This window comes from Passer domesticus, chromosome 1 (genome assembly GCF_036417665.1).
Source record: "Passer domesticus isolate bPasDom1 chromosome 1, bPasDom1.hap1, whole genome shotgun sequence".
Lineage (NCBI taxonomy): Eukaryota > Metazoa > Chordata > Aves > Passeriformes > Passeridae > Passer > Passer domesticus.
The window spans coordinates 85056903-85068851 of NC_087474.1; the positions used below are offsets into that span (position 1 = coordinate 85056903).

The 11949-nt window shown below is 36.2% G+C and overlaps 1 long non-coding RNA gene across 4 annotated transcripts; it reads right to left on the bottom strand.

Annotated features, from left to right (window-relative positions):
- Positions 1 to 3598: 3598 nt before the first annotated feature.
- LOC135288560 (uncharacterized) lies at positions 3599 to 11944 on the bottom strand. 4 transcript variants are annotated; one of them, XR_010351624.1, is made up of 4 exons: positions 11175 to 11901; positions 6060 to 6177; positions 5643 to 5696; positions 3599 to 4119 (listed from the first exon to the last, which is right to left on the bottom strand). It is a non-coding gene; the product is annotated as an uncharacterized LOC135288560 (long non-coding RNA). The 4 variants fall into 4 exon arrangements; XR_010351628.1 differs by lacking the exon at positions 3599 to 4119 and adding an exon at positions 11908 to 11944 and having other exon boundaries at positions 5150 to 5696; positions 11175 to 11399; XR_010351630.1 differs by lacking the exon at positions 6060 to 6177.
- Between the last annotated feature and the right edge of the window lie 5 nt (positions 11945 to 11949).

An 11949-nucleotide genomic window follows, 5' to 3' on the forward strand; every position in this document is an offset into this window, starting at 1 on the left:
CATTCGCTCTGTGTAGGTTAATGTGCCCTTAAACCCTTCTGTGAAGAGCTCTGATTTGTATTTCTGCAGGAAAAGAAAAGGCAGAAAAATATATGTGCAGCTTTCCCTTTTGGTTTCATCTATGTGCCCTGATTCATAAAAACAAAGCCTGTGTCTACAGACTCTCACTCAGTTACAAGGGATGGTTCTTACTTTCTGGGTTCATTACATCTGTCCCTCTATGGATGCCTGCACAGTTCAGCACCACTTTCCAAGTTAACCGACAGTTTTCTCTGTTTCTCTACGGCTGGGAGGAAAGGGTTAAAACCAGAAGATTTGATGAGGAAGGGGGAATAATTTTAGCTCATAGTGACCTTGCAATTGGCAATACTAGTAGTATTGGTGTGGGAAAATTCTATATAATATCCCCAATGTTGCTCATCCTCTGCCTATTTTGAGAGGTAGAATTCTTGTGTAGAGACAACACCCTCTCACAGACATATGTGAGCCTTCTTCCGGGAGAGAGGAATCACAAAAGCACAGCCTTGTGTTTAACTGCAGATGCCTTTTCTCATACTGGGGTAAGCACTGGACTTCCCTGTCCCAGCCTTTAGGATGAACTAAACCTAATGGAGCCTGTCACCCCATGTGTCTCTGATGCCCAGTGCTCTCAGCAAGGTAATGAAATACATCTGTTCTTTCCATTTCAGCTGTGGCTCGGTGGTTGTCCTGGCTACCTGGTGTGTCAATTCACACACCTATTCATTATGTCTAGGCTGTAGATGTTTCAGAACAGGCATTTCCCATTACAAAATGGGAAATACTCAGTTTCTTCATTGATATAATTGAAATCAACTTTGACCTGATCATTCATTTTGTTTGGGTAACACTTGTTTTCCCAGTATGTGTCCATCATATCTGTTGGGGGTTTTTTGATTTGTTTTTTTGGTTGTTTGTTTTTTTTTTTCCCCAAATAGAAGAAAAAAGTTCCCAAAATACTGTGTAAAAATATCAGGAAATTACATATATATTACCTAAATATTCAGGTATTTTAATATCTGTTTTGACCATTATTCAGAATTGCTTTCAAATACTGCCATTTTTTACCAGGTAAAATAAGTGAATTTATACATTTGTAAGCAAACATTATGATACTAGCTGTGTCAACAACTTGAAATTGGAATGTTACTTTAAACTAACATGCTGCTTTCACATGATATTTAAAGTTTTAAATTTGAAATAAAATATTTAGTTCAACCTAGAAATTTCTTGGAACAGAAAACTTGTGATCAACAGAAGCATAACCTCAGAATATCCCATAGAAAAGTGTAGTGGTTTAGTGCAGAGGATGAAAAGAACTGGAATAAAATTGTAAAATTCTGGAAGACTAATATTTTGATGCATTTTTCTGATGATCAAGGCATTTCTTCAGCAACATCATGGCTTCTATATGCACAAAACTGGACTGTGTAAAGCATGCTGTGTTTCATCTTGCATGAACACTCTTTAACCCATTTATTAGTAGGGAATTCATAGGAATTCAAGGTAGCCAACACAATTAGACCAGGATTTCATTATAATGAGAAGGAATAATTCACTTTATAGGCAAATGGCACCAAAAACCCGAAAGAATTTTGCAAACCCTATATGACATGGCAATTTCTTTTTCTACAGATCTATTTAGGAGACATATATGTGATGATTATGTAACTAAAAGTGATAATGTAAAGAAATATTATGCAAATCTATGGAATTATTATTCTTTCAAAGAAAAAAATAGGCAGGTTGTTTATTGAACTAGAACTCTTGCCAGATTTAAGCTTCTAATTTTCAAGAATTTGGGACACTGCAAATAGAAACATTTTCATTAGCAGAAAGCATGGAAGGTAATTGGACATTAGGTTTCAATTTAAATGTTTTATGAAAATTCAGGGTATCTACTGTTCTCAGGCCTGCCAAAGAATCAAGATTGAATCATACACCTATAAATCCATCTATTAGCTTTGAAAATTTGAGAAATACCAACCATTTTAGTAGCTAGATAAACTGCTAAAAAAATCTTATTCAGCCCTAAATAAAACAAAAATCAACTAACAACAACAGGATTACAGAAATATATTTGCCAAAGCATTGCTTGTAGAATTCTAATTCTACTTGGACTGATTCAACAAAAAACAAACCAAATGGAAACAAAACAAAACAAAAAACAAACACTGCAAAGTGTTAAAAAGCAATTGTATTACTTATACTGCTATATCTTCAGAAAAGAAATAAAATTAAATTCTAGTCAGAATGTTTTCTACATCAAGCCTGCAGCCAAATTCCACCTAAAATATTGTTACTAGACACTGCATTTGCAGAATCTACATGATTACCCAAGCCTGCTACCTTCTGAAAAGTTGTTAAAAATCTCTGTGTTTCTCAAAATGTGTTAGCAGCTATATGATTATATGATGTGAGTTATTGGAAACACTTTGAGACCAGTATCACAACAGGTGTATGGAGACATATCTGGTGACATTAGGAAATCCAAGCTGAAAGTGAAAATGGGGGAAAAAACCCCAAAAGAATGGAAGATAATCCATCTAGATTTCTGCATGTTACAGATAACCTTCATTATCAGATTGTCAATGGAAGGGATCAAGGGTAAAATTTCATACTGTGGAAGACAGTCGTAGAAGGGTCTGAACCCACATTAAGCATGACCATTCTCCAAAAATGTGTCTCAGAGGTAATGAAGATAAAGAAATGTGTCATTTCAGTGTATCTAGTACTCAGGTTGGTGATATAATTGGTAATAATATGGTATTTCAAACCCTCATGAAATAAGATGCAGTGATTAGAAAAAAAGGAAATGCAATTTCTAAATAGTATAAATAAATAGGATAAATAGTATATAAGACAGATAAAGTTATTGAAGCAGTGTATCAGCAAATAATAAATCACCAGTTAGTCACCATATCTAATAACATCATATTTGAAACATAAATATAATATAAAATATTGATTTTCAGAAAGAAAAAAAACAAACAAAAAACCAAGGAAACAAAACAAACAAATAAATAAACAAACAAAACACAAAACCAAAAACAAACAAAAAAAAAACCCAAAACAAAACCAAAAAAACAAAGCAACAAGGTAATGTTTTTAAGTTAGAATTGGGCCATGAGATTAAAAGGCAAAAACCATGTTTTGACCCTCAATAAGACTGAGAACTATGTAATTATTTAAATTTATATAAAGTCAGATGGAAATATGGGAAGAAATACTTATAATAATAATAGGGTCAAATATTAGACATGTTTACCAACATTACCATAAAGTAATATACAATGATACTGATGTTATTTTATTTATGCTTATTTTGGTTAGCCGTGAAGGTTCAAGAAAATGAAGGCTATGGAATAGAGGAGGCTTAAGTATATGGAGCTGATTTGGAGTAAATGAAAATTAATATTCATTGTTTTACAGGTAAGGTGTTTTTATTAATCTCATATCAAACAGAACTCTGTGAAACGAAGAGAAAACTCAAAGGCTCACCAGCTCTAGGACAAAGTATCTCTCTGTCTCAAATAAGATACATTTTTGTACCGTTATCAAGGGGGGATAAAATCCAGGGACAAGGCTCCCAATTAAATATATTCCTTACAACCTCAAAAACATATTGCACAAATGTAGCAGGAAAAGATCAGAGGCAAAACCTGTATTTAAGGGGTTAATCTATTGTCACAACAGAGCAGTCTCGTGATGAGTTAAAGGCCACAGAGACAGGCAGCCTTCCTCTCTTGTACTTGGAAAGTACCTTCTTCTCTTGTTTCTTGAAAGAACAAATTTAATTTAGGAACCATTTTAGCTGTACTGCTTCTTACATCCAAATTAGTGTGTTTAGAACTTGATTGCACATCTTAGATGGTACTAGCCAGACATTCTTGAGGTTTCTGTCTCTACAGTACCACCAATACATTCTTTTTATTTCCCACAAAAATCCTACAGGAAATAGATTTTTAACCTCTGAACACTGTAATTATCCTAAGATCTGAAGAGCTCTTCGGTTACCCATACTTGACAGAATCATCCTGGGGAAGTCCAAGGGCCCACTCATCTTCCACAAGCAGTTAGGTTGCCTCAAATTTTTTTTTACTATAAGATAACAGAGAGCACTGGAATGTCTTTCTTGGAATCATCCACAGAGGAACAACTACAAAAAAACACAAAAACAAAAAAACACCAAACAAACAAAAACCCCACAACATTTTGGTTCAACCAACAGCTTTTCATAATGATACTAGAAATATCTTCACCCAAATCCAAAAGGAACAAACATGAAATTGATGCTGTCCATAGTAACTCTACCATGTAGTTCATTCAAACCTCAAAACAGAAAGTGCATTTATTATCTGGAGGCAAAAGAAGCATGTGTAGTATTGCTTCACATTCTGCCACCTTCTGTACTGTGTGGACTTCAATTTAACTTTGAAATTACAACACTTCACACAATGTCTTTCAGAAGATAAATTAACTCAAGTCTTTCACTCCTAAATAAAAAAAACCATCCACTTAGTAAAAAAAAAAATATATAGGTTTTTTTCCTCATCTGTATATGTCATAAATGGTCATTCCTGTTTAGAAAATGCTGGGTCATGTGGTATCCCTGAAAGGAGAGGAAAATAAATCATTCCCTCTTTTGAAATTTATCTATTTGAAGAAAAGACATTTCTAGGAGTGATAGAGTCTGGTAATTAAAGGAAGAGAGTCAAATGTCTCAAGTTCGGTCAAATGCACTTGGCCAGATATCTGGTGAAAAGACGAAAGTCTCAGAAGATCTGAGAGTTTCTATACAAACACAGTCTCCTGTTTCTATACAAACCCAGTCTCAGAAAACAGGCACAGTTTTCTGAGGGCAGCAGATGGCCAGGCTTGGCTAAGATTCCTCCTAGCCACCAGAGAAGCTTCTACAGGTTTAGATGGAATTTAGGAAGCCATTGAGCTGACTGAAGAAAAACCTGGAAATAAAGGATCACCCTACAAAGAATCCTACATTAAATCACTTAACTCCTCTATAACCTGTCAAGTATTTATGAATCATTATCATATGAGCAGAGTAAGAATCAATCTTAGCCACAGGAAACATCTTCCTGTACTTCCCAAGGAACCATTTCTAAGGGTGTAAGATATTTAGAACATTCTTCTTAAAAGTTTTGTATTTTATGTTCATTAAATTTGTCTGTAAGAGAGCAAGGCTCTCATTTTTGTGTGGACACCATCCAAGGCATTGAACATATTTATAAGATGCTAAGGAAAAAAGGAAAACAACGTCTGTTGGATTTGTACCAAAAGGAATTTGATTTCAGAACTTACATCTACAATATACAGTTAGACAAAAGTTGCATATTTAGGAAAAAAAAAATTAGATCTTGAAATGTTCGGGAGGTCTGTGCTCGCTCATTCATTGATTTCTTACTGTGTGAACTTAGACAAATCATTTAAGCTATGTCTTCATCAGTCCAAACATAGTGAAATGCTTCTGACCTCGTATGTTCAACTGAAATTCTTGCCTATAGAATGCCTCTACCCATGGTTAAAAATGCATATAGTCACCTATGTGATTTGTCAGAATACAATGTCTTTCTTCATTCTAAGATCTATGAAAAACTTTCTCTTACATATTTACAATGAACATCTTGCCAGAGTCTGTCTTTTGCCCCAAATATATGCATCTGAAACAAGAAGAATGTAATTTGATTTGGGATATTTTATGCCACTACAAAAAATAATTAACATTTCTTTTTCTGCTTATACCTCTGTATGTTATGAAGGGGGGAAATTTTTCATTAATTCTTCATCCTTTAAAGTATATTTTGTTGTCATATTACTTTTATAGCCAAATATTTATAGCAAAATAGATATGAAGTAAAATATAACTTTTACTTTCCTAGCAAAGCTTTCATTTATATATATTCAGAAAAGGCAGAATTGAACATCTGTAATATTCACTTACAGCTGGTTAAGTAAACCACTTTAAGCTGGTTAAAGTAAATATTCTTTCTGAAAGCAATTTGTAACAAATATCTTTGAATTACCCAGCATTTGAGAAGATATTTGACTTGTAGTTTCTTCTACTGGGGGAAGCTCAGGGTCTTAGTAGTAAATTATTTGCCAGTTGAGAGGAAGCCAGATGTTCAGAAATATTCTCTGCTGCTGGAGTTTTTAAGAAGTACTTTAGCTATGTACCAGAATTAGCAATTAGTATTCAGTAAGCTACTCTTCAAACACCAGTGGTATAAACCTATTTGCTTTAAAAATTATTCATATACAAGAGAGGTGGAAAAAATCATCAAATCCCTAGTGTTATGGGGAAAAACCTTAGTTAGACTTTAATTAGAACTTAGCAGTCATTTAATGAATGTGTCCTCAAAGCCTAATCCATCAAAATGTAACTAGCATTATCACTGGTTTAAAAACTATGTATTAACAAAAAGTTTTACACAAATTGTACAGAAGAGCACCAGGGAACTGTGGCACTATGAATTCCAAGTTTGTGAGCCAGGTCTGGTTCTCTTGGGGAATCGAATTCTGTGAAGTCGGCTGGAGTCTGACTTATTGTAAGCAAGCTGGGGGCTGGTCTAATGCTTTTGATTCTTAGAAGTGTAACATGATAGATTATTACAAATGGATTATGACAGTAAAATTAACTACCTAGTGAAGTTTATAGAATAATTATTAAAATTACCTGTTAATTTTTAAAAATATTTCAATATTTGATAATTGGCACTCAGAGCCTTAGTAAAATAATAACACTGACATCCTATCTACTGGAGTCATTGCATTTTGAAAGTAACTGCAATTAAAGCATAAAAACATGAAATATAGATATATAAAAGTTGGATTTTGCAGAGGAAACATGCTTTTCTGAACTACTAGGATCATTAGAAAACTCTTTAAAAAGAAGTATTACAGAAAAATCTATACTGATCAGAATTTTAGGAAAGGAATTAGTGTATTTGGAAGAGAGGACAAAGATAATATATGTAAATTGTAGAGAATGCATAGATCTGTTGCACACATGAACTAGAAACTTACTAAGCATGATGTAATTTTTCTTGGACATGAACAAAGTGTGGCTGTATCCCAGAAAGCTAATTGTATCTTGAACTGCATCAAAAGTGTGACCAAAATGAGGGGGAAGTGATTCTGCACATCTGCTCTAACAAGGCCCCAGGTGGAGTTCTGTATGCAGGACTGGAGCCCTCAACATAAATGCAGGAACCTGCTGGAGGGAGTTCAGACGAGGGCCATGAAGATTATCAGAGTGCTGGAGCACCTTTCCTATGAGGAAATGCTGAGAGAGTTGGGGTATTTTAGACTGGAGAAGAGAATGCTCTGGGGAGACATTACATCAACCTTTCAGTTCCGGAATGGGGCATACAAGAAAAATAGAGAGGAAATATTTAAAAAGTCATATGGTTCTAGAGCAAGGGGTAATGCTTTCAAATTGAAAAATGCTAGGTTTAGATTGGTTAGTAGGAAGGAATACTTTACTGTGAAGGTGGTGAGGCACAGGAACAGTTTGTCCCAGAGAAGCTGTGGATGCCCCATCCCCAAGTGTCCAAGGCCAGGCTAGATGGAGCTCTGAGCAACCTTGTCTAGTGAAAAGCATCCCTGTCCATGACAAGGCAGTTGCAAACTGATAATCTTTAAGGTCCTTTCTAAACCAAACTATTTTATGATTACCTGATTAAATAGTTAACTCCCAAAGCAATTAACACAAACAAAACTGATGTAACCTGAAACATAGTCATGGTAATATAGGAAGAAATCTGTCATCTCTTTTTTATTACTAAATTAGTAGTAGTCTACTAATTTACATACATAATATGTATATTTTATATATATATATATATATACATACATAATCTTCAGAGATTATTTGGATTTAATGGAATTTTTTTGTACATTATGCAGTCAAGATCCTTGGAAAGATTCTGAAAGGCTAATTCTAGAATCCTTCAAGGGCTGAGGAATATGCTTGCCAGCCTGCACTAAGTCTTTCCTTCATACCTTTCTCCTGTGGTATTTTAGCTTCACTGTACAGCCGGACATTGTGACTTGAGAAGGCTTTGTATTATTCTATGGGTTTAGCTGTTGTGTTACTGGCAAGATGTGGCATGTATTATAACAAGATTTGAGCCCATGTAAGTAACTATTTTCAAGAAAGCAATTCATTGTATATCAAGTTCAAGAAACAAGCCTCCAGTTTAGATCTTATTGATAAATGTTGATACAGTGCTTGCTCCTGATAGTTATCTTTTGTTACTTTCCTCTGCCTATGAGTCTGAAGTCTTTTTTTCCTACACTTTTTCTTATATTTCCTGGCAAATGCAAAATAATAATAATAAAAAAATACCCCCAAACTAACACTATTTATGCTTGTATAAAGCACCTATTGGTGCATGCCAGTAAAGTTCCACTACAGCTGATAGAATACATAGGTTCAAAACATTTACATTATTAACTGTATCATTCTGTCCATACTTCTCTTTTTATATAATAATGGATTTTCTTTTGTTGAGACTTATGACACACAAATCCATGAAGACCAATAGATAAGTATGATGTTTGAACTGGAAATGCTGAGAACTGACATGTGGAATAGTTGCAATGTAAAAGATTATACATACCTGATTTTGCATTAGTTGTTATGTCAATCAATCATCCTCAAACAGAACCACAAGACCTAAAAACATAAAGCAAGAAAACAAAGGATGCCTGCACAGGTATTTGTCTCTGAGAGATGACTGGGAATGCATAGAGTTTTTTAGATTTTTTAGAAAAAAATTAAGTGATAAATGTTTTCACATTGCCAGTTTGTGCTGAGATGTGTTTGAGATGTACTATGTTAGCTCTGAAAATTCATTGCCTGCAAATATTTGTCCACATAGTTCAGCAAATTGAGAATCACTTTTCTGTCTGTGGCAAAATCTCCAGGAAGTGATGCATAACATTGCTTTATGAGAAATAGAATAATTTGACTTTTTCTTTAACAAAAAACTTCATAAGAGTATTCCTAGCTGTCCAGTAAAATCTACCACTTTGTTAATCATGCATACACAAGTCCCATATTTATTAACTAGAATTTAAGCATATGAACCAGATTAGGCATAGTTTCAAAATATGGTTCCTTTTTAATGCAGGTTGCCTGTGCTCAGTCACAACAGACTGCATTTCAGATGCTAAGTATTGTACTTCTAACAATGCCACTGCCACTTCAAACTTCAGGTTACAACCCTTATACATAATACCATAATGGGTTGACATTATATGAAATTAAACTTAAGAACGGAATTTGGGATGATGGAGGAGGAGGAGGGGAAACAAAACAGAGCAAAAGAAACCCAACACTTCAGATGTCAACTTAAATTGGTATGGGCCATAAATAAGTATTAAATATGATTTAATATTTGTTAACAGACTGTTAAGGAAAACATGATAAAGTTAAAATATTACTCTCCTGGAAACTCTTCTCTAACTTACAACTCTGCATTCAGGCTCAGATTCCTGTAAAACTGAATACAAACAAGTGCTGATTGCAAGTCTGGTAGAATTAAAATGAATCCATTGTACGTTAAGTAACCAGAATGATGATGACACACTTTGTAGATAGTGACTTCTCCCCTGCCTGTCATTTTCTCCAAATTCTTATTAAGCAGATGGAAACTTTACACTTCTGAACTAAGAAAAGCATATCTCAGAGTTTTTGATCAAAGCTAATTGAAAATGAAACAATTTGTTGCACATTTGTGGCAGCTTTCTCGCTTTATAGCTGCTGACACACAAGATTGTTATTTGAAAGAGCTTGCTTCTTCATGAATCACAAGCAGAAAAACAATATTATCTAGGGCAGAAATTATGGTTGCAAAACCAGTTAAATTTGCTGTCAATTGATTCCTTCTCTGTGCCTAGGCCAAATCAAACTTGATAGAATCACAGAATGGCTTGAATTGGAAGGGACTTTAAAGATTATATACTTCCAGCACCTCTGCCACAGACAGGGACACTTTTCATTATACCAGGTTGTTCAGAGGCCATCCAACCTGGCCTTGAAAACTTCCATGATAGGGCATCCACAGCTCCTCCTCTGGGCAACTCCTTCCAGTGCCTTATCACCCTCATAGTGAAGAATTTCTTCCTAATATCCAATCTAATCTGACCTTCTTTCAGTTTACATCCTTTTCCCCTTGTCATAAGACCACATGCTTTTGTAAATAGTCTGTCTCCAGCTTTCTTGTAGGCCCCCTTCTGGAAAGCTGCTACAAGGTCTCCTTGAAGCCTTCTCTTCTGCAGGATGAAAATCCCCAACTCTCTCAGCCTTTCCTTATGAGAGAGGTGCTTCAGCCTTTTGGTCATATTTGTGGTCCTCTTCTGCATGCACTCCAAAAAGTCCACATCCTTCCTTTGTTGGGACCACCAGACCTCAATGCCATATTCCAGATGGGATCTCATGAGAGAATAGTAGAGGGGGAGAATCACCTTGCTCAATCTCCTGGTGACACTTCTTTTGAGCAGGCCAGGATACAGTTGGTTGTTTTACATATGTCTGAGCATAATTTACAGGAGGATATGCTCCATTGTCTTGCCAGGAACACAGATGAGACTTACAGGCCTGTAGTTCCATGGGTCTTTCTCCTTTCCCTTTTTAAAAACTGGAGTTATGTTTCCCTTTTCCACAAAATGAGAACTTCACTCGACTGCCAGTTTCTCAGATAAGATGAATAGTATCTTAGGCAGTTTCTCCACTAGTTCCCTCAGGACCTGTGGGTACATCTCATGAGGTTCCACGGACTTATGCACCTTCTGTTTCCCTAGAGGGTCCTGAAACTGATCTCCTACATCAAATGCTTCTTCATTCTCTCAGTCCCTGCCTTTGCCTTCTGGGGTTTGGGTGGCATGGCTGATGCACTTGCCAAGGAATACAGAGACAAAAAAGCTCTTGATTACCTCAGACTTCTTCACATCTCAGGTAATCAAGTTTTTTGTTTCCATCAGGAAAGGGGTAGGTTTCCCTGATGTTGTTGTTTTCACCAATGTATCTATAGTTGTTTATCATGTTGTCCTTGATGTCCCTGAAGAGATTTACTTCTAGCAGGGCTTCAGCTTTCCTAACTAGATCTTGGCTGTTCATATTCCTGCCAGCTTACCTGTCCTTGCTTCCACCCCTGTAGGCTTTCCTTTTGAGAGTTTGTCTAGGAGCTCCTTACATATCCATGCAGGCCTCCTGGTGGCTTTGCTTGATTTCTTTATCATGAGCTTGGAGGAAGTGGTCCTTAAATATTAAATGCCTTTAGTGTGCTCTTCTTCCCTCCAGGGTTCTATCACATGGTACTGTACTAAGCAGAGTCTTGAAGAGGCCACAGTCTACACCCCTAAGTCCAGCATAATGAGTCTACTGTGAGCCCTCCTTGTTGCCCTAAGGATATTAGCACCACTCCATGGTCACTGCAGCTCTTGAACTGTCCTCGAGCTTTGCATTGCCCACCAGTCTCTCCTTGTGTTCCAGCACCTCTCCTCATTGGTTTCTTTATCATCTGGTGAAGGAATTTATCCTTTACTGGATAATAAAGCGCATTCCAGAAACATCCTGGATCGCTTAAGCCCTGCAGTATTGCATCTCCAACAGATAATTTGGGTAGTGCAAGTCCCCCATGTGGACTAAAAGGACCATATGAACACAAGGCTGCTCTTATCACTCTATAGAGTGCCTTATCCATTTAGCAATCCTGACAGGGAGCCTGTAGTGCTTCCCCACAATAATGTCACCTGTCCCTACTCTTGCTTTAATCCTGACCCATAAGATCTAGGCTGTCTCCTTATCTGCATCCAAGCAAAGCTCCATGCATTCCAGCTGGTCATTGACAGGGAGGGCAACACTACCTCCTCATCTTCCCTGCCTGTCCTTCCTGAAAGTTGGTCTTC